Source organism: Macaca fascicularis, chromosome 7 (genome assembly GCF_037993035.2).
Source record: "Macaca fascicularis isolate 582-1 chromosome 7, T2T-MFA8v1.1".
NCBI lineage: Eukaryota > Metazoa > Chordata > Mammalia > Primates > Cercopithecidae > Macaca > Macaca fascicularis.
In genome coordinates this window covers 73,015,298-73,035,714 of record NC_088381.1, presented here as the reverse complement: position 1 = coordinate 73,035,714, position 20,417 = coordinate 73,015,298, and the positions used below count along the sequence as shown (strand labels likewise).

Below are 20,417 nucleotides of genomic sequence, written 5' to 3'. Positions count from 1 at the left end.
CGAGTGTGTGTGTGTGCGTGTGTGTGTGTGTATGGAGGGAGGGGAGAGTCGCGCTTCACATCAAACGTCCCCTGTGGCCATGGCAACAGCTTTGGGAGAGGGGGTGCCAGTCCTCAGGCCAGCAGCGGGCAGCCTGCCACTCCTGCCGGGGTCCAGCGCTCCGCTGGGGTAAGGTCCGGCATTGGTGCTGAATCCAGTTGCGCCCGGACCAGAAGAGGTACCAAAGCCAGTCCCGTCCCGTGCCCGGGCTGGTCATAGCGGGTGGGTGGCTGCCTGGTCCCAGAGAAGAGGCTGGGGGGACTGCAGGCGTCCGGAGGCAATTAAGAGAAACCTTCATTTTCACAGGGCCATTTTCTATTCTTCTACCACCCCACCCGGGCAGGTTAGACCCGGTTCACCTGACCGCTCACAGACGTGTTCTCACTCACACTCGACCGACGCATGCTGGAGCAGAGCACACCCAGGCAGCACCCACGCAGGACCCACCCACCTGCCCGGTTCCTCGCCTGCATACACGACAAACTGAGGCTTCAAAGCAGCCGTGAGAGCTTCAGAAAATGACAAACCCACCACGGATCCAGTGCGCATCTAGAGGGCGCAAACTGGTGACCAGCGAACTAGATGGGACACAAAAATGTTTGTGAGGTTCCCACAGTATTTTAAAAATTTGAAGTACTTGTCAAAAAGATTGGAAGAGTTCGCAGAGAAATCTGGGTTTTCCGTCTCTCTCTCCCTCTCTCTAAAACGATATCCTTGTCATGGCCTTTCCATGTCTCTTGAATAGGGGCTGGCATTCTGCATGTAGGGAGAAGCCCTGATCAGTGTACACAGGACTGGGGTCCGGGCAAACGTAGGCCCTCTTCTCCTTTTCGTCAATATCACCAAGTCCATTTATCATCAATCTTATCCTTTTACGTTTTTTTCCTACAGTAAAGAGGAAAGTGTGGCCAAGAGCAGTGACTCACGCCTGTAATCCAGGCACTTTGAGAGGTAAAGGTGGGAAGATCACTTGAGTCCAGGAGTTTGAGACCAGCCTAGGTAACACAGTGAGACCCCTGTCTCAAAAAAAAAAAAAAAAAAAAAAGAAAGAAAGAAAGAGGAAAGCAAAACTGTTTTTTGTCTCTGGCTTGTTCCCTGCAGGCCCAGCCCTGGACGGACACACAAGCATCTGTGCTGCCCACCATCCAGCCAACACAGGCAGCAGGATATTTCCTTCTAGTCAGACTGGTGAGTTTTTGTTTTGTTTTTTGTTTTTCACTTTCACATTTCAAAATATGCAAGTATTTGAGAAATATTTTTTAAAATCATAGTTTTCATTTATCACTCAGATATTTGATCATGTGGAACTTTCTTTACATTTTTTAAATGTAAGGAATAATATCTTATTCATAAATACGTGGAAAAATAAAAGAAGAAAATATTTTAATTACTCTCAGACTCACCCATTCTTATGTAAATGTAACACTGTTTTGCATTTTTCTGGTTGGCAGTCTGAATACAGCTGTAAAATACATTCTTGTGAATGCAATGAGCCAACCAACATACAAGTAAAAAGCACCACCAACTGGGTCATATAGTTGTGTCTTATGCATACTCTCACACAGTCACATTTACCAGTTCATTCATTAAATGTGCATTTTGAATATTGTACATGCAACAATATGGAAGAGGGATTATCTTTTTTTTTTTTTTTTTGAGACGGAGTCTTGCTCTGTCGCCCAGGCTGGAGTGCAGTGGCCTGATCTCGGCTCACTGCAAGCTCTGCCTCCCAGGTTCACGCGATTCCCCTGCCTCAGACTCCGGAGTAGCTGGGACTACAGGCACCCGCCACCATGCCAGGCTAATTTTTTGTATTTTTAGTAGAGATGGGGTTTCACCATGTTAGCCAGGATGGTCTCAATCTCCTGATTTCGTGATCTGCCTGCCTCGGCCTCCCAAAAGTGCTGGGATTACAGGCATGAGCCACCGTGCTCGGCCAGAAGTGGGGTATCTTCTTTCTCCATTATCAGTAGACTTCCCCCTAAGGAAAAACAGGTTCTTATTTATAATGCACTTGCTCTCTTAGCCAAGCGTTTATCTCTCGCTGAAAATCTGTTTGGTCTTTGGCCTGATTGGCTCCTTAACACAGGACATTTTTCTTGCAACTGTTCCATTTGTGAATCTTAGAGCTCTAGGCCGTAGAGGGAGTGTAAGTAATACTATTAATGCTCCATTCATTATCTCTATAAAGCACTTTAATTTTTCACTGAGTATTTTACATGATGTATCTCGCTTGATTCTAGAAGCTGACCATTTTATAGATAAAGAAGCAGAGTTCAGACTGTTTAATTCACCTTGAGTTCCCAGTGCTCCTTCTGCTGGAAAGACCCACTGTCTCCCTTATATGAGTCATCAAAATTATTTGGTAAATAGTTAAGACAGTTAGCTGGGTGTGGTGGTATGCATCTGTAGTCCTAGCTACTCAGAATGCTGAGGTGGGAGGATCACTTGGGCCAAGGAGTTCAAGGCTGTAGTGAGCTATGATTGCACCACTGCACTCTAGCCTGGGCAACAAAGAACTTGTCTCTTAACACACACACACACACACACACCCCGAAAACAAAAAATAAACAGTTAAACAGAAAATTTATAAAAGTGAAAAGCCAACATACACAAACATTTGCAATTTTTATGCTTTATTTAAAATAGAAATGTAAATTATAAAAGGTGGAGTACCATTTTCCACATACTGAATTGACAAAAAAAATGTAAAAACCTACTTCCCAATGTTGGAGAGGGTATGGTGAAATAAGTGCTCATACCTATGGAGGTTTCAAGTTGGTTAAATTCACTGGAAAGCAATTTTGCAAGTTGTATCAAGGGTCATAGTGACCAGCCTGGGCAATATAGCAGGACCCTGTCTCTACAAAAAAAAAAAAAAAGTCATAAACACTAACACTTTCACACCCTTTGGACCAGTTCTTCTTTGGGGTATCTTAATAAAATAATCTTGGCCTGGTGTGGTGGCTCATGCCTGTAATCCCAGCACTTTAGAAGGCCAAGATAGATGGATCACCTGAGGTCAGGAGTTCAAGATCAGCCTGACCAACAAGGAGAAACCGCATCTCTACTAAAAATACAAAATTAGCAGGGCGTGGTGGCGCATGCCTGTAATACCAGCTACTTGGGAGGCTGAAGCAGAAGAATCACTTGAAACCAAGAGGCAGAGGTTGCAGTGAGCCAAGATGGCGCCATTACACTCTAGCCTGGGCAACAAGAGCGAAACTCTGTCATAAATAAATAAATAAATAAATAAATAAATAAATAAATAAAATAATCTTTAATGCAGAAAATGCTAGACATGTAAAGTTGTCCATTGTCACATTAATATTTTTTAAAATGGAAGCAACGTAATATCCAACTCTAAAATTAATATTTATGTGAAACATGAGCCAAGAAAATACTCATAATGTTAAGGAAATTAGCAGAACATAGAACTGTCTTTACAGATGTCATTAAAGTAAGAGCTTTAGAAAGCATACATACAGAAAAAAGAGAACAGAAGTACATCAAAGTATGATAAAGTTTCTGTTAAAGAGATCACAGGTGACTTTTAAATGTTTTCTTTTTATCATGTTTTCCAAATTTTCTGAAACATGATTAGGTAGTTTCTATAATTAAACTATAGTATGATACAAATATGGGAGTAGATGGTATTTATTAGGCATCAATTCCTTATTTGGCACTGTTCCAGATGGGCATAATCAGGGCAGGTGTGGAGACTGGGTTTCAGACCTGTGCAGGTTGCTGCAGATCTTGCCTGGGGTATTAGGTGACCATGAGAGAGTTTGACCTTATCTGTAAAGAGCTGATAAGTGGCATTTGGTTTTTACTTGACTCAGATACATCATCAGCCCAGCTGCCCTTGTTCTCCTCCTCAATAAGCTTGCTTCTGTTCCTGATACCTACTTTCTGACCACTTCCTTCTACACATCAAATAATAATGAAAACAATAATAATATTTCTTTTACATTTTTAATAGTACTTCACATTTTTCAATGCTCTCCAACACAATGTTTTACATAACTTTATAGCAACTACTACCAACAAATCCCCACTTAAATTTAATTACCACAACTCTGTGAAATAGGTGTTATTTTCTCCAGGTTTGTTTATTCTCTGTTTAGGTGCTGTGCCAGAAGCCACACAGCTCATAAGTGGTGGATCCATCTTGAATTTGACTTCTAGACACTCCCTTTCATAAGACAGTGGGAGTTTAATCATGGATAACAATTATTCTTTGGATTAGAACTTAATTGGAGGACAGATTGGCAGCTCAGCTAACCTTACTGCCATCACCATTAGACAAATAAAGATAAATCTGTACACTACCAGTTTCCTCAATATTCTCATGCATTCATTTCTTGGAATTGACAAACCATGGACCAGATGTCAAAAGATTCTGTGAGGGTCAGGCATCTTGGAGACGTTACTGAGTTTTTAGATGGGTTGACATTTTAAAATGAAGCTTTTCTGGAAAGGAGATTGGATTACAGGTGCTAAGAAACTTGCTTGCTATAGATGGCTAAGGAGGCACCTGTCTTGTGCCAACAACCAGACACCTCAAATGTGGAATTAGAGAACAGTGCAGTGAATGAAGTCATCACACTCACTTCCCACACGTTGGGCATTCTAAGGAACTTTGGATCTCTCATCTTTCATCCCAATTGTGTCGCAAATATTTCTAAACATTTGCCAGATTACCAAGAGAGCTTTAAAATTTAATTTCAAGGACTAACCAAGCACCTGATGGATTTTGTCGTATCTGAAGACCAGAGAAGGCTGTTCTTTAAAAAGAAAACATAATTTTGGCAATAGTGACACCAGTTCAGAAAGAAGTTCTTTTAGGATTTTGACTCTACTTACCTCTAGGAAATTAAAATCCAATAATAGAGAATTATAAATATCTTTGGTTCTTGGTTCCTGGAATACTTTTAATGGCCAAAGTAACCTGGGCAATTCTAAAAGTAACACAGAGCTATTCTTAAATAATATAATCATCTTAAGAAATGATAAATTCATAATTTGCTCCAACTGTGAAAAACTGTGCACATTAGGTGATCAGGAGATTTTTTAAGGTCTCTCTTACAATTTTCCATTGAAAGTAGAGATTTTTAGACATTTAAAAATCCAGCTATACACCAATTGTGAAAGATATACATAGTCAAATGGACACAGACCTTGAATGTCAAGAGTTAAGAAAAAATTATTCTAGACATTACTACCCCAAACCAACCTTGTATAATAACTAATGTAGAATTTAAAGTGAAAAGCATTAAATAGGAACATGTTATAATAATATTAATGATAAAGAGAATAATTGGCCAGGAAGGTATAACAATTCTAAGCCTGAATACATCAAACAACACAGCATCAAAATATAAAAAACAAGGCTGGGTGCAATGCCTTGTACCTATAATTTCAACACTTTGGAAGACTGAGGTGGGAGGATTGCTTGAGACCAGGAGTTCAAAACCAGCCTGGGCAACATAGTGAGACCCCATCTCTACAGAAAGGAAGGAAGGAAGGAAGGAAGGAAGGAAGGAAGAAAGAAAGAAAGAAAGAGAGAAAGAAAAAAAAGGCAGGTTTGTATAGAGAAATAAACCAAAACCACCTACAATTAATTATATTGAGATATTTTAGTATACCTGTATCAGAAACTGACAGATGAAGCATTAAGATATTTCAAGTATTCGTATGAATATAGACAATTTTAACTATACGATCAGTAAATTGATTCCCCATCCCTCTATTTGTGTGTGTATGTGTGTGTATCTGCACTCAACAAATAAAGAACACATATCCTTTTCAGGCACACATGGAATATTTGTAAAAATTGTTAAATACTACTTCATAAAGAAAATCTCAAAAAATATCAAAGAATCAATATGATTTAGATAAAATCAGAAATCAATATTAAAAGCAGAACTCAAGACTGAAAATATAAGCAAAGGTACCTCAGTGTTGTGTGGGAAACAAACAAAAAAAATTAAATTAAAAATATAACCAAAGGAACCCATATATTTGAAAGCTAAAATAAAAATCACAAACAAAACAAAGAAATGACTAAGGAAAAACTAACAAACAAAATAAAACCCCACCTTTCTAAATACTTAAGAATAAAACAAAATTTAAAATGGAAATTTAAAAATAATTCAAACTAAAAAACAATGAGAAGAGAGAATCGCTTGAGGCCAGGAGTTCAAGACCAGCCTGGGGAACATAATGAGACCCCTCCGTATCTGAAAGAAGGAAGGAAGGAAGGAAGGAGGGAGGGAAGGAGAGATGGGAAGGGAAAGGGAAGGGAGGGGAGGGGAGGGGAGGGGAGGGGAGGGGAGGAGAGGGGAGGGGAGGCGGGGGAAGGGAAGGGAAGGGAAGGGGAGAAAGAAAGAAAGAAAGAAAGAGTTGCACTATCTCTGCTCACTGCAACCTCTGCCTCCCGGGTTCAAGCAATCCTTCCATCTTAGCCTCCCGAGTAGCTGGGACTGCAGGTGTGGGCCACTCTGTCAGGCTAATTTTTAGTAGAGATGGGGTTTACCCATGTTGTCAAGGCTTGTCTTGAACTCCTGGGCTCAAGCAATCTGCCCGCCTTGACTTCCCAAAGTGTTGGAATTACAGGTGTGAGCCACTGCACACAGTAGACATAGAAAAGCTTAATAGACCTATAACAATTAAATTGGTAAATCTTAATAAAAGTATAGCACCCTCTGCCCTCAAACACACAAATTGTCATTTCAGATTGTTTTATACACAAATTCTACCATAACTTCGAGGAACAGATTATCTTTATGTTACCATACAGAAAAAGAAAAAGGAAAGAAATAGTAACAACAAACCACAATAAATATTGGAAATAAATGTATAGGCCAATCTATTTATAAACAAAAATGTAAATAATCCTAAATAAATTTTTAGTAAGCTAAATTCACATAATAAGCAAATAAGTCTTAACCTAGCATTCTAATAATTTTTAACATTTAGAAGTCTATTAGGCCGGGCGTGGTGGCTCATGCCTGTAATCCCTGCACTCTGGGAGGTCGAGGCAGGTGGATCACCTGAGGTCGGGAGTTCGAGACCAGCCTGACCGACATGGAGAAACCCCATCTCTACTAAAAATACAAAAAGTAGCCAGGTGAAGTGGTGGGCACCTGTAATCCCAGCTACTCGGGAGGCTGAGGCAGGAGAATTGCTTGAACCCAGGAGGCGGAGGTTGCGGTGAGCCGAGATCGTACCATTGCATTCCAGCTTTCGCAACAAGAGAGAAACTCTGTCTTAAAAAAAGAAAAAAGAAAAAAAGAGGCCGGGCGCGGTGGCTCAAGCCTGTAATCCCAGCACTTTGGGAGGCCGAGACGGGCGGATCACGAGGTCAGGAGTTCGAGACCATCCTGGCTAACACTGTGAAACCCCGTCTCTACTAAAAAAAAATACAAAAAACTAGCCGGGCGAGGTGGCGGGCGCCTGTAGTCCTGGCTACTCGGGAGGCTGAGGCAGGAGAATGGCGTAAAAACCCGGGAGGCAGAGCTTGCAGTGAGCTGAGATCCGGCCACTGCACTCCAGCCTGGGCGACACAGCGAGACTCTGTCTCAAAAAAAAAAAAAAAAAAAAAAAAAAAAAAAAAAAAAAAGAAAAAAAGAAAAAGTAAAAGAAAAAAAAGAAATCTATTCATGTAAATTAGCTTGACTTTAATAGAGTAAAAGAAAAAATAAAAGCACTGAATAAATCTAGAAAGCATTTGCTAAGATTCAATATTGATTTAAGATAAAAACTTTAGCCAATCTGGAATGAAAGGAAATTGCCTGTCCTTAACAAAAGATATCTATTCACAGTTAGTATCACACTTAACATTGGAATATGAGAAACATTCTCTTTGAAGTCAGCAATGTGACTGTAATCAACATGCTACTGGATGTGCCCATGAAGATACCAAGTTTTCATTTCAGATAATGTGCTTTTACTAGAAAATGTAAGAAAATCTACAGATAAATGCTATAAGGTAATAAGATTTTTTTTGACAATATCAGTGTTCAAAAATCAATAGCACAATTGAGAAAATCAATGACACTGAAATTAAGTCTTCTAGTTAGACAGATCAAGACAAAAATAGAAACTTCAAATGACTTAAAATCAGGAGTGAAAGAGGAAACATTACTACCAATCTTACAAAGTAAAGGAGAATATGAATAACATTATAGGAGAATATGAATATGAATAATCGAACACTGACAGATAACCTATACAATTGGCAGATTCCTATATAACACAAAAATTACTGAAATGGACTCAAGAAGATATAGAAAATCTGAACAGATCATAACAAGTAAAGAGATTGAATAAGTAATCAAAAAACTTCCCACAAAGAAAAGCACAGGGCCAGATAGTTTCGCTGTTGCATTGTACCAAACATTTCAAAAAAGAATTAACACCAATCTTTCATGAACTCTTCCAAAAAATAAAACAGTAGGAAACATTTCCAAACTCTTTCTCTGAGTTGAGTATTACCCTGATATCAAAACCAGACAAAGATATCACAAGAGGAAAATACTACAGAGCAACAGCCTTTATGAATATAAATGCAAAAGTCCTTACTGAAATACTAGAAAACTAAATCCAGAAATATATCAAAAGGATTATGCATCATGATCAAAAGCGATTTATCCCAGGAATGAAAGGTTGTTTTAAAATCTAGAAATCAATCAAAATAACACTCCATATTAATAGAATAAATGACAAAATCCAGACAATCAACTCAATCCAGACAAGAAAACAGCTTTTGACAAAATCTAACACCTTTTTGTGATAAAACACTCAATAGGCGTTAAGTGGTGACTCACACCTCTAATCCTAGCAATTTGGGAGGGTGAGGTGGGAGTATTGTTTGAGCCCAGGAGTTAAAGACCAGCCTGGGCAACATGACAAGATCCCGCCTCTATAAAAAATTTTAAAAATTAGCCATGTGTGGTGGTACATGCCTGTGGTTCCAGCTACTCTGGAAGCTGAGGCAGGAGGATTTTTTGAGCCCAGGAGGTCCAGGCTGCACTCCAACCTGGGTAACAGAGCCAGACCTTGTCTCAAAAAAAAAAAAGAAAACAAACAAATAAACAAAACCAAAAAAAAAACCAAAAAAACAAAAACAAAAAAACCCTCAACACTCTAGGAATAGAAAGGTACTTCCTCAACCTGATAAAAGGCATCTACAAAAAATCCATAACTAACAACATATTTCAAATGGTGAAAGGCAAAGTTTCCCCTTAGATCAGGAACAAGAAAAGAATGTACATTCTCATCACCTCTATTCAATATTGTTTCGGAGGTTCTATCCAGGGTTGTTAGCCAAGGAAAATAAATAAAAGGATTTTGAAAGGAAGAAGTAAAACTTCTCTGTTTGCAGATGACATGGTTTTGTACATGGAAAATACTAAGGAATCCACAAAAGAAACTATTAGAGCTAATAAATTCAGCAAGTTTGCAGGACATATAAAATATATAAATCAGTTTTACTTCTATATACTAGCAATGGATAATCTGAAAGTGAAATCAAGAAAACAATTCCATTTGTAATAGCATCAAAAAGAATAAAATACTTAGGAATAAATTTAATGAAAGCAGTGCATGCAAGACTTGTACATTGAAAACTATAAAGCATTGCTGAAATAAATTCTTTTTTCATTAGTGTCTCAGCAAAAGATCTAAATAAATGGGAAAGGTATCCCATGTTCATGTATTGGCAAATTTATTGTTAAGATGACAATACTCCCTAGATTGACATATAGAGTGGATACAATCCTAAATCCCAACACAATATCAAAATTCCAGCTGCTTCTTGTTTTATTGTTGCACAAATTGACATGCTGGTCATAAAATTCATATAGAAATCCAAGGGACCCAGAGTAGCCAACACACTGTCTAAAATTAAAAATAAAGTTGAAGGACTCACACTTCATAATTTCAAAACTTAATGCAAAACTAGAGTAATCGAGACTGTGTGGTACTGGCAGGAGGGCAAACATATAGATCAACAGAATACAATTGAGAGTCCTGAGATAAACTCATACATCGATAGTAATTGATTTTCAACAAAGGTACCAATTCAATCTGGTGGGAGAAGAAGAGTCTCTTCAATAAATAGTGCTGGACAACTGGATATTCATATGCAAAAGAATAAACTTGGACCCGTAGTTCACACATATACACAAATTTACTCAAAATGGATTGAAGACCTAAATATAAGAGCTAAAATCGCAGAACTCTTAGAATAAAACATAGGTATAAGTCCTTGTAAACTTGGGTTATGCAATGGTTTCTTAAATGTAACTTTTAAAGCTCAAGCAACCAAAGAAAATATTGAAATTAATAAAAATTAAAAACTTTTGTGTTTTGAGGACTCTACCAAGGAAAATGAAAAGATAACTTACAGAATGGGAAAAAGTATTTGAAAATCATATCTGATGAGGATCTAGGTCTAGGATCAAGGACTAACAAAGAACTCTTACAACTCAATTATACAAAGACAATCCAATTAAAATGGGCAAAGGATTTGAATATACAGTTCTCCAAATAAGATACACAAATGGCCAACAAGCACATGAAAAGATGGGCAACATCACTGTTCATTAGGGAATGCAAATCAAATCTACAATGAGATAAACCCACTAGAATGGCTATAATTTTTTAAAAAGGACAATAACAAGTGTGGGTGAAGTTGTGGAGAAACTGGAACCCTCAGATATTGCTGGTGAGAATGTAAAATGGTGTAGCCACTTCGGAAATGTTAACTCGAGTTGCCATATGACCCAATTATTCCACCCTTAGGTACACACCCAAGATAACTGAAAACATATATTATACAAAAATTTCTAAACAAATGTTCATAGCAACATTATTTATAATAGCCCAAAGTGGAAACAATTCAAATGTCCATCAGCTAATACATGGACAAGCAAATATTTATCCTGATAATGAAATATTACTCAGCCATGAGAAGGAATGAAGTTCTGATACATGCTGCAACATGGATGAACCCTGAAAGTACTATACTAAGAGAAAGAAGCCAGATGCAAAAGGCTGCATACTGTATGGTTTCATTTATGTGAAACTATTTATCAGAATAGTCAAATCTATAGGAAGAAGATAAGTGGTTTTCAGGGAGTAAGATGAAGGGGACATGGGGAATGACAGCTCGGGGTTACAGGATTTCTTTTCAGGATGACAAAAATGTACTGGAATTAGTAGTGGTGGTTGGCCAACCTTGTGAATATATTAAAAACCACTAAATTGTATACTTTAAAAGGGTGAATTTTATACCATGTTAATTATTTCTCAATTTGAAAAAATTAATAACATTCCTGAGAAACACCTAATTAAAAAGATAACTTAATAAATGAACTTACAATATCAAGAAAAAAGCCAAGGGTAGTGGCTCACGCCTGTAATCCCAGCTCTTTGGGAGGCCGAGGCAGGAGGATTGTTTGAGCCCAGGAGTTTATGATTAGCCTGGGCAACATGGTGGGACCCCGTTTCTATGAAAAAAAAAAAAAAAAAGGAAAAAAAATGAACAAACAGAAAGAAATTAGCCAGGCATGGTGGTGAATGCCTTTGGTTCCAGCTAGTTGGGAGGCTGAGGTGGCACCATTGCACTCCAGCCTGTATGACAGAGTAAGACCCTGTCAAAAATTAAGAAGGAAGGAAGGAAGGAAGGAAGGAAGGAAGGAAGGAAGGAAGGAAGGAAGGAAGGAAGGAGAAAATAACTCTTAGGTAACTAGGAATAAATCTAACAATGATTTGCTACAGATTGAGGAGATTCTAAAATTTTATTGAAGGCCATAAAAGAAGATCTAAATAAATGGAGAGGCATTGCATATTTGTGGATGATGGCAATGACATTACAATGTTAACAATAATTCATTTTATGTCTTGTTAGACACAAAAAGCACAAATAAAAATACAAATTTAATTAACATTAAACTTAAAAATTTAAGCAGAGGCAAAAGATATAAATTAAGTAAAATCAAGTTTAGGATGGGAAAAGATATTTACAAGTGTATGATCAACAAGGAATTAATATCTAGAATACCTAAAGCATTTATATAAATCAATAAGAAGACAAAAATATTGAAAATTGAAAGGTTATGACCAAGAAATCCACAGAAAAGAACACTCAAGTGGCCGATAAACTAGTGATTGAAGCACAGTCTGACTAATCGTGAGGACAATGCAAGTTATTATTATTTTTTTAACCTTTCTTTCATAGGTTATTGGGGTACAGGTGGTGTTTGGTTACACAAGTAAGTTCTTTAGTGGTGATTTGTGAGATTTTGGTGCACCCACCACCCAATCAGTATACATTGCGTGCTGTATTTTTTTTTTTTTTTTTTTTTTTTGAGACAGAGTTTTGCTCTCATTGCCCAGGCTGGAGTGGAATGGCTCGTTCTCAGCTCACCGCAATCTCTGCCTCCCTGGTTCAAGCGATTCTCCTGCCTCAGCCTCCCGAGTAGCTGGGATTACAGGCATGTTCCACCACGCCTAGCTAATTTTGTATTTTTAGTAGAGATGGGGTTTCTCCATGTTGGTCAGGCTGGTCTTGAACTCCCGACCTCAGGGGATCTGCCTGCCTCAGCCTCCCAAAGTGTTGGGATTACAGGCATGAGCCACCACACCCAGCCCCCTATTTGTAATCTTTTATCCCTTGCCCCCTCCCACCCTTACCCTGCAAGTCACCATAGTCATTGTATCATTCTTACACCTTTGCATCCTCGTAGCTTAGCTCCCACATATCAGTGAGAATATACGATGTTTGGCTTTCCATTCCTGAGTTATTTCACTTAGAATAACAGTTTCCAATTTCATCCAGGTCGCTGAAACGCTGTTAATTCATTCCTTTTATGGCTGAGTAGTATTTCATTATCCACTTGTTGATTGATGGGCATTTGGGTTGGTTCCATGATTTTGCAATTGTGAACTGTGCTGCTATAAACATGTGTGTGCAAGTATCTTTTTTGTATAATGACTTCTTTTCCTCTGGGTAGATTCTCAGTAGTGTGATTGCTGGATCAAATGGTAGTTCTACTTATAGTTCTTTAAAGAATCTACACACGATTTCCATAGTGACTATACTAATTTACATTCCCACCAGCAGTGTAGAAGTGTTCCCTGATCACCACATCCACGCCAACATCTTCTGTTTTTTTTATTTTTTAACTACGGCCATTCTGAGCAATGCAAATTATAACAAGCAATCACACTCATCAAGTTGGGAAAATTAACAGGACTAATAATTCACCAAATGTTGAATTTTCACCAATTGTTGGTGAAAACGTGAGGAAACAGGAATTCGTAGACATCTCTGTTGGAAGTATAAATTGCTGCCATCACTTTGGAGAATAATTTGGCAATATCTAATAAATTTCAAGGTGTGCATACCCTTCAAACAACCCAACAACTCTTTTTCTAGATACATGCCCTAAAGAAGTTTTCAGCCATGGTCACCAGGAATAATTTGCCATGAACAAGAATGTTCACTGCAACACTATTTGGAAATAGTAAGACATAGAAACAGCTCAAATATCCACTGATAAGAAAATGGATAAATAAATTATGGTTTATCTATGTAATAAAACACTATAATTCAGTGAAAAAATACATTGATCAATTAACTTGCAGCTCTACATGTATCCAGTTGGACATCTAGAAACATGTTCAGTGAGAAAAGAAAAGTTATAAAAAGATTCACAAACTATCATATGACCATACAAAAGTAAAGCAAAGTAAAGTATGATACTGATACAGATCATTATAGGTAAATACAGATGAAGTAAATTTGTTGTTATTTTTGTTTGGCTTTTTGTTGTTGTTGTTGTTGTTTTGAGGCAGTCTCTCTGTCATCCAGAAGGGAGTGCAATGACTCAATCATGGCTCATTGCAGCCTTGACCTCCCAGGATCAAGTGATCCCCCACCTCAATTTTTTGATTTTTTTGTAGAGACGAGGTCTCGCTATGTTGTCCCGTCTGGTCTGGAACTGCTGGGCTCAAGCAATCCCCCTGCCTCAGCCTCCCAAAGTCCTAGGATTACAGACATGAACCACTTCACCTAGCCTGAAATAAATGTTCAATAACATGGGTTGAAGGATATGTATCAACTTCAGGAAAGTAATCACCTCTGGCAGGGAAGGGAAGAAATGGGATGGTGACAACTGTATTTGTATTGTTTTATTTTTTAATATTTATTTATTTAGAGATGTAGTTTCACTCTGTCACTCAGGCTGGAGTGCAGTGGCACGATCTCAGCCCACTGCAACCTCCGTCTCCCAGGTTCAAGTGATTCTCCTGCTTCAGCCTCTTGAGTAGCTGGGATTACAGGCATGCACCACAACACCTGGCTAATTTTTGTAGTTTTAGTAGAGACAGGGTTTCTTCATGTTAGCCAGGCTAGTCTCGAATTTTTGACCTCAAGTGATCCGCCCACCTCAGCCTCCTAAAGTGCTGGGATTACAGGTGTGAACTACTGTGCCTGGCCTGACAACTGTATTTGTATTGTTTTATCTTTTTCTAAAAAGCATCTGAAGCAAATACATTAATAGTTGTTAAAACTGAGACGTAGATATGTGGCTCTCTTTTGATATTTTCTGTATTTTATATATCTTTGAAATATTTAATAATTTATTCTAAAATGTAAATACAATCTTTGTTTTGTTTGACAGTAGAAATTGATGTTTGATACTGGGGAGTCCTTTAACCTCTCTCGCATAGGTTCTCCTTACTCAAAGGGGAACAGTGACCCTTCTTTTTCTATCTGATGGGATTTTGGTGAGAATCAAATACACTGATACACAAGAGAGCACTTTGCAAACTATAAATTCTTCTTAATGCGTGATACTTTTGTTATCACGTAAAATGAAATGGCAAAAAATAATAATAATAATGAGCTAAGAACAGATCAATCTGAGATTTACAACTACAGCTCACACTAATTTTGAATTAGGTTATAGATAAAGAAAAGGTACTCAATTTCCCCTTCATATTTCCCCAGGGTGTTCTAAACCATGCAGATAAAGGCCACTTGCCCAGGAAGGGGAAGCAAGAAGGTCCTGGTTTCACCGTGAACACAAATGACTGTTTTGGCAGTCTACCTTACTATCCACCAGACTAGTCTTTCAGAGAAAATGCCAGAGGCAGCAACTGAAAGCAGCTTGTAGGAGTCATCAGTTAGTCACCGAAGCAAATCATTTGAGATAAGATAAAGGCGAGCTCTTGACATTCCTGGGACAAGAAGACCTGCCCTGTGAGACTGTGAGCGGCTCAGCTTCTCCTACCCTGGGGAAGGTAATTGATGAGTTAATTAACATGCGCAGCAGATGCATCACTGTCAATAGAAGATGGACTGCTTCTGGTCCTCACTATCATTACTAAGATGATCTCAGCCTTTCAACTTGGTTGGGAGAAACCAATTTCCTGGGAGAAATCTCAATAAAATTGTTTTCCTATCATCAGGTGGAAATCTCGTTAAGTGCTCCAAGGACCCTTGGTTTTATGGGTTTGTTTTTACAGCCCCCAGCAGCCTTGGCTAGGATTTCATTCTAAAATAACATTTCCTTTCTGTAAAAAATGTCTTGTTGCTCCAGGCGCTGGGGCTCAGTGACCCTCATGAGTTTCTGACTGCAGGAGGCCGAGGGGTGAACTGGAGGTTTGCAATTTATGTCAAATATGCACACAGGGACACACAGTTTGATCTGTCCCTTCTGCCTCCTCTTTTTTCCTACATTACTCTCTTAGAAGATGAGATGATGACTCCTGCTGTGACTATCCTGACAGTACCCCCATTCAACAATTCAGAATTAGCAGTAGATGTATAGTAAATTTGTTTTTTTCCTTTTAAATAGACTTTATTTTTTTCTTAGAACAGTTTTAGGTTCACAGCAAACTTGAGCGGTAAGTAGAGTTTCCATTACACTCCCTACTCCAACACACGCACAGCCTTCCTCCATTGTCAACATCCTACACCCAGAGTGGTACATTTGTTACACTGATGAATCTACATGGACACATCATTATCACCTAAAGTCCATAGTTTGCATTAGGGTTCACTCTGATGTTATGCATTTTATGGATTTGGACAAATGTATAATGACATGTATCCACCATCATAGTACCCTACAAAGTAGTTTCCTGGCCTTAACAATCTGTACTCCACCTATTCATCCCCCACTCTCTTCCTAACTCCTGGCAACCACTGATCTTTTTCCTGTCTTCCTATTTCTGCTTTTTCTAGAATGTCATACAGTTGGAGTCTTACAACAGGCTACATACAAAGGCTACAGCCTTTCCAGATTGGCTTCTTTCACTTAGTAAAACACACTCAAAGTTTTTCTGTGTCTTTTCATAGCTTGATATCTCACTTCTTAGGACCTGATTATTTGGTGCAAAATCATATTCCCTTGTCTGGATCTACCACAGTTTATTTATCCTTTCACCTACTGAAGGACATCTTGGTTGCTTCCAAGTTTTGTCAATTTATCTTTGGGTAAATAGTAAGGAAAATGATTGCTGGATATATGGTAAGAATATGTTTAGTTTTGTAAGAAACTGCCAAACTCTCTTCCAAAGTGCCTGTACCATTTTGTATTAACTACCAGTAATGAATGAGAGTTCATGTTGCTCCACATCCTCACCAGCATTTGTTTTTTTCCGTGTTACGGATTTTGGTCATTCTCGTAGACATGTAGTGGTATCTCGTTGTGTTAGTTGGTACTTTCCCAATGACGTAGGATATGGAGAATCTTTCCATGTGCATATTGGGCATCTGTATGTCTACTTTGGTGAATTGTCTGTTCAGACCTTCGGCCTATTTTTAATCAGTTTGTTTTCTTATTGTTGAGTTTTAAGAGTTCTTTGTCTATTTTGGATAACAGTCCATTATCAGATGTGTCTTTTAAAAATATTTTCTCCCAACCTGTGGCTTGTCTTCCCATTTTCTAACAGTGTTTTAGACAGAGCAGAAATTTCTAATTTTAATGAAGCCTGGCTTATCAATGATTTCTTTTCTTTCTCTCTCTTTTCTCTCTCTCTCTCTTTCCTTCTTTCCTCCTTCCCTCCCTCCCTCTCCCTCCCTCTCCTTCCCTCCCTCCCTCCCTCCCTCCCTCCCTCCCTCCCTCCCTCCCTCCCTCCCTTCCTTCCTTCCTTCCTTCCTTCCTTCCTTCCTTCCTTCCTTCCTTCCTTCCTTCCTTCCTTCCTTCCTTCCTTCTTTTTCCTCACTCTTGTCGTCCAGGCTGGAGTGCAATGGTGTGATCTCAGCTCACTGCAACCTCCACCTCCCGGGTTCAAGCAATTGTTCTGCCTCAGCCTCCTGAGTCACTAGGATTATAGGCACATGCCACCATGTCCGACTAATTTTTTTGTATCTTTAGTAGAGACAGGGTTTCACCATGTTGGCTGGGCTGGTCTTGAACCCCTGACCTTGTGATCCACCTGCCTTGGCCTCCCAAAGTTCTGGGATTACAGTCGTGAGCCACTGTGCCCAACCACAATGAGATATTTTATGAATTGTGCTTTTGGTGTTGTATCTAAAATGTCATCACCATGTCCTCACCATGTCCAAGTTCATAAAGGTTTTCTACTATGTTATCTTCTAGAAGTTTTATAGTTTTGCATTTTATATTTAGGTCTGTGATATTTTTTGAGTTAATTTTTGTGAAGGCTATAAGATCTGTGTCTAAATTCACTTTTGTTTTTTTGCATGTGGATGTCCATTTTTTCCATCACCATTTGTCAAAAAGCCTATATTTGTTCCATTGTATTGCCTTTGCCCCTTTGTTAAAGGTCAGCTGACTAAATATATGCGGGTCTACTTGGGGGCTCTCTATGCTGTTCCACTGTTCTATTTGTTTATTCTTTCTCTGATACCACACTGTCTTGACTATTGCAGCATTAGAGTAAGTCTTGAAGTTGGGTAGTGTCAGTCCTCCAACTTTGTTCTTCTTTAAGATTCTGTTGGTCATTCTGGGTTTTTGGCTTCTCCGTGTAATGTGACAGTTTCCCTATTATGGCCAGGTTACTTAAGGGTGTATGTCTGTTGCCTGAATCCTGAAGACCAGGTGATAAGCCAAGGCCATGGTGCCCAGCTGAGGAGCAGGTATGTCTGAGAACCCAAACATCTTGGAGAGTGTTTGAGAGCCTACCAAGGAAAATAGTCCCATCCCACATACACAGTAGGAAAAGAGTCAGAAAATTAACTTAAAAGCACCTTATGGATGGGAGTTCAGCACGAATCTCTGAAGCTGCCCTGCTGCCATCCAGGAGTGCCTCACATGTAAGTCTTGATAAACTCATCTACTCACCAAACTGGACTTTTCCAACCCATTCTTTGGTCTCTTGGCTCTCTACCAGTTTAGGGGAAGGTTTTTAAAAATATGATTTGGGGTTTTCCTTATAATACTTCATATATATATATATATACATATATATATATTTGAGATGGAGATTTATTTATTTATTTATTTATTTATTTATTTATTTAGAGATGGAGTTTTGCTCTTGTCACCCAGGCTGGAGTGCAATGGCACAATCTCTGCTCACTGCAACCTCTGCCTCCTAGGTTGAAGCGATTCTCCTGCCTCAGCCTCTTGAGTAGCTGGAATTACAGGTGCCTGCCACCAAGCCCAGCTAATTTTTGTATTTTCAGTAGAGACAGGATTTTGCCATGTTGGCCAGTCTGGTCTTGAACTCCTGACCTCAGGTGATCCACCTGCCTCGGCCTCCCAAAGTGCTGGGATTACAGGTGTGAGCCACTGCACCTGGCCTCATATAAATTTTAGAATTAGTTTGTTGATATGCACAAAATAACTTGCTGGGATTTTGATTGGTATTGCATTGAATTTATAGATCTACTTGGAAAGAATTAAAATCTTGGCAATATTGAGTCTTCCTATCCATGAACATGGAATATTTTTCCGTCAATTTAGTTGTTTTGTTTTCTTTTGCTTTGTTTGTTTTGAGCCAGGGTCTGGTTCTGTCACCCAGGCTGCAGTGCACTGGTGCAGACTTGGCTTACTGTAATCTCTGCCTCCCAGGCTCAAGTCAACCTCCTACCTCAGCCTCCCAAGTAGCTGAGGCTGTAGGCATATGCCATCATGCCCAGCTAATTTTTGTATTTTTTGTAGAGATGGGGTTTTGCCATGTTGCCCAGGCTGCTCTTGAACTCCTGAGCTCAAGCCTGCCCATCTTAGCCTACCAAAGTGATGGGATTAGAGTCATGAACCACCTTGCCTGGCCTCCATTAATTTAGTTATTTTAAAAATTAATGTTTTCAGCGTTTTGCAGTTTTCCTCAAGTAGATTATAAATCCTTGACATCCTTGCCTTTCTCCTGATGTTAGTGGGAAAGTTTCTGGCTTCTTATTAAGTAGAATGTCAGCTGTAGGTTTTTTTGGTAGATGTTCTTTACTGGTAGAGGTAGTTTCTCCTCTATTCCTACTTTTCTGAGAGTTTTTACCAAAGATTTTATCAAAGTATTTTACCAAAATATTTCATTTTGGGGGTGCTAATGTAAATAGGTGTTGGATTTTGCCAAATATGTTTTCTGCATCTGTCAATATGGTTGTGTGGTTTTTCTTCTTTAGCCTGTTGATTAAGTGGATTATATTAATTGATTTTTGAATGTTGAACTAGCCTTACATACCTGAGATAAATCCCATTTGGTCTTGGTGTATAATTCTTATTATATATTGCTGGATTCAGTTTGCTAACAATTTGTTGAGGATTTTTGCATCTATGTTCATAAGAGATATTGGTATGTAGTTTTCTTTCTTAAAATGTCTGGTTTTGGCCGGGCGCGGTGGCTCAAGCCTGTAATCCCAGCACTTTGGGAGGCCGAGACGGGCGGATCACGAGGTCGGGAGATCTAGACCATCCTGGCTAACACGGTGAAACCCCGTCTCTACTAAAAAAAAAAAAATACAAAAAACTAGCCGGGCGAGGTGGCGGGCGCCTGTAGTCCCAGCTACTCGGGAGGCTGAGGCAGGAGAATGGCGTGAACCCGGGAGGCGGAGCTTGCAGTGAGCTGAGATCTGGCCACTGCACTCCAGCCTGGGTGACAGAGCGAGACTCCGTCTCAAAAAAAAAAAAAAAAAAAAAAAAAAAAAAAAAAAAAGTCTGGTTTTGGTATCAGAGTAATTTTGGCCTCAAAGAATGAGTTAGGAAGTACTCCTGCTGATTGTATTTTCTGAGAGAGATTTTAGAGAATTTATGCAATTTCTTCCTTAAGTGTTTGGTAGAATTCATCAGTGAACCCATCTTGGCTATTACATTTTATTAATTTATTTTTAATTCATTTTGACTAATATCATTGCTACCAACTTTGTTTAATAGTAATAGTCCCTTATAACTGTATAA

The 20,417-nt window shown here is 38.9% G+C and overlaps 1 long non-coding RNA gene across 7 annotated transcripts; it reads left to right on the top strand.

The window, feature by feature from the left end:
• The first annotated feature begins 19 nt into the window (after positions 1-19).
• On the top strand, positions 20-15,518 carry LOC102131558 (uncharacterized). Of its 7 annotated transcripts, none has more exons than XR_012415333.1 (5): positions 20-217; positions 383-541; positions 931-1,038; positions 1,141-1,227; positions 15,062-15,518. It is a non-coding gene; the product is annotated as an uncharacterized lncRNA (long non-coding RNA). The 7 variants fall into 7 exon arrangements; XR_006699406.3 differs by having other exon boundaries at positions 346-541; XR_006699404.3 differs by having other exon boundaries at positions 346-640.
• The last annotated feature ends 4,899 nt before the right edge of the window (positions 15,519-20,417 follow it).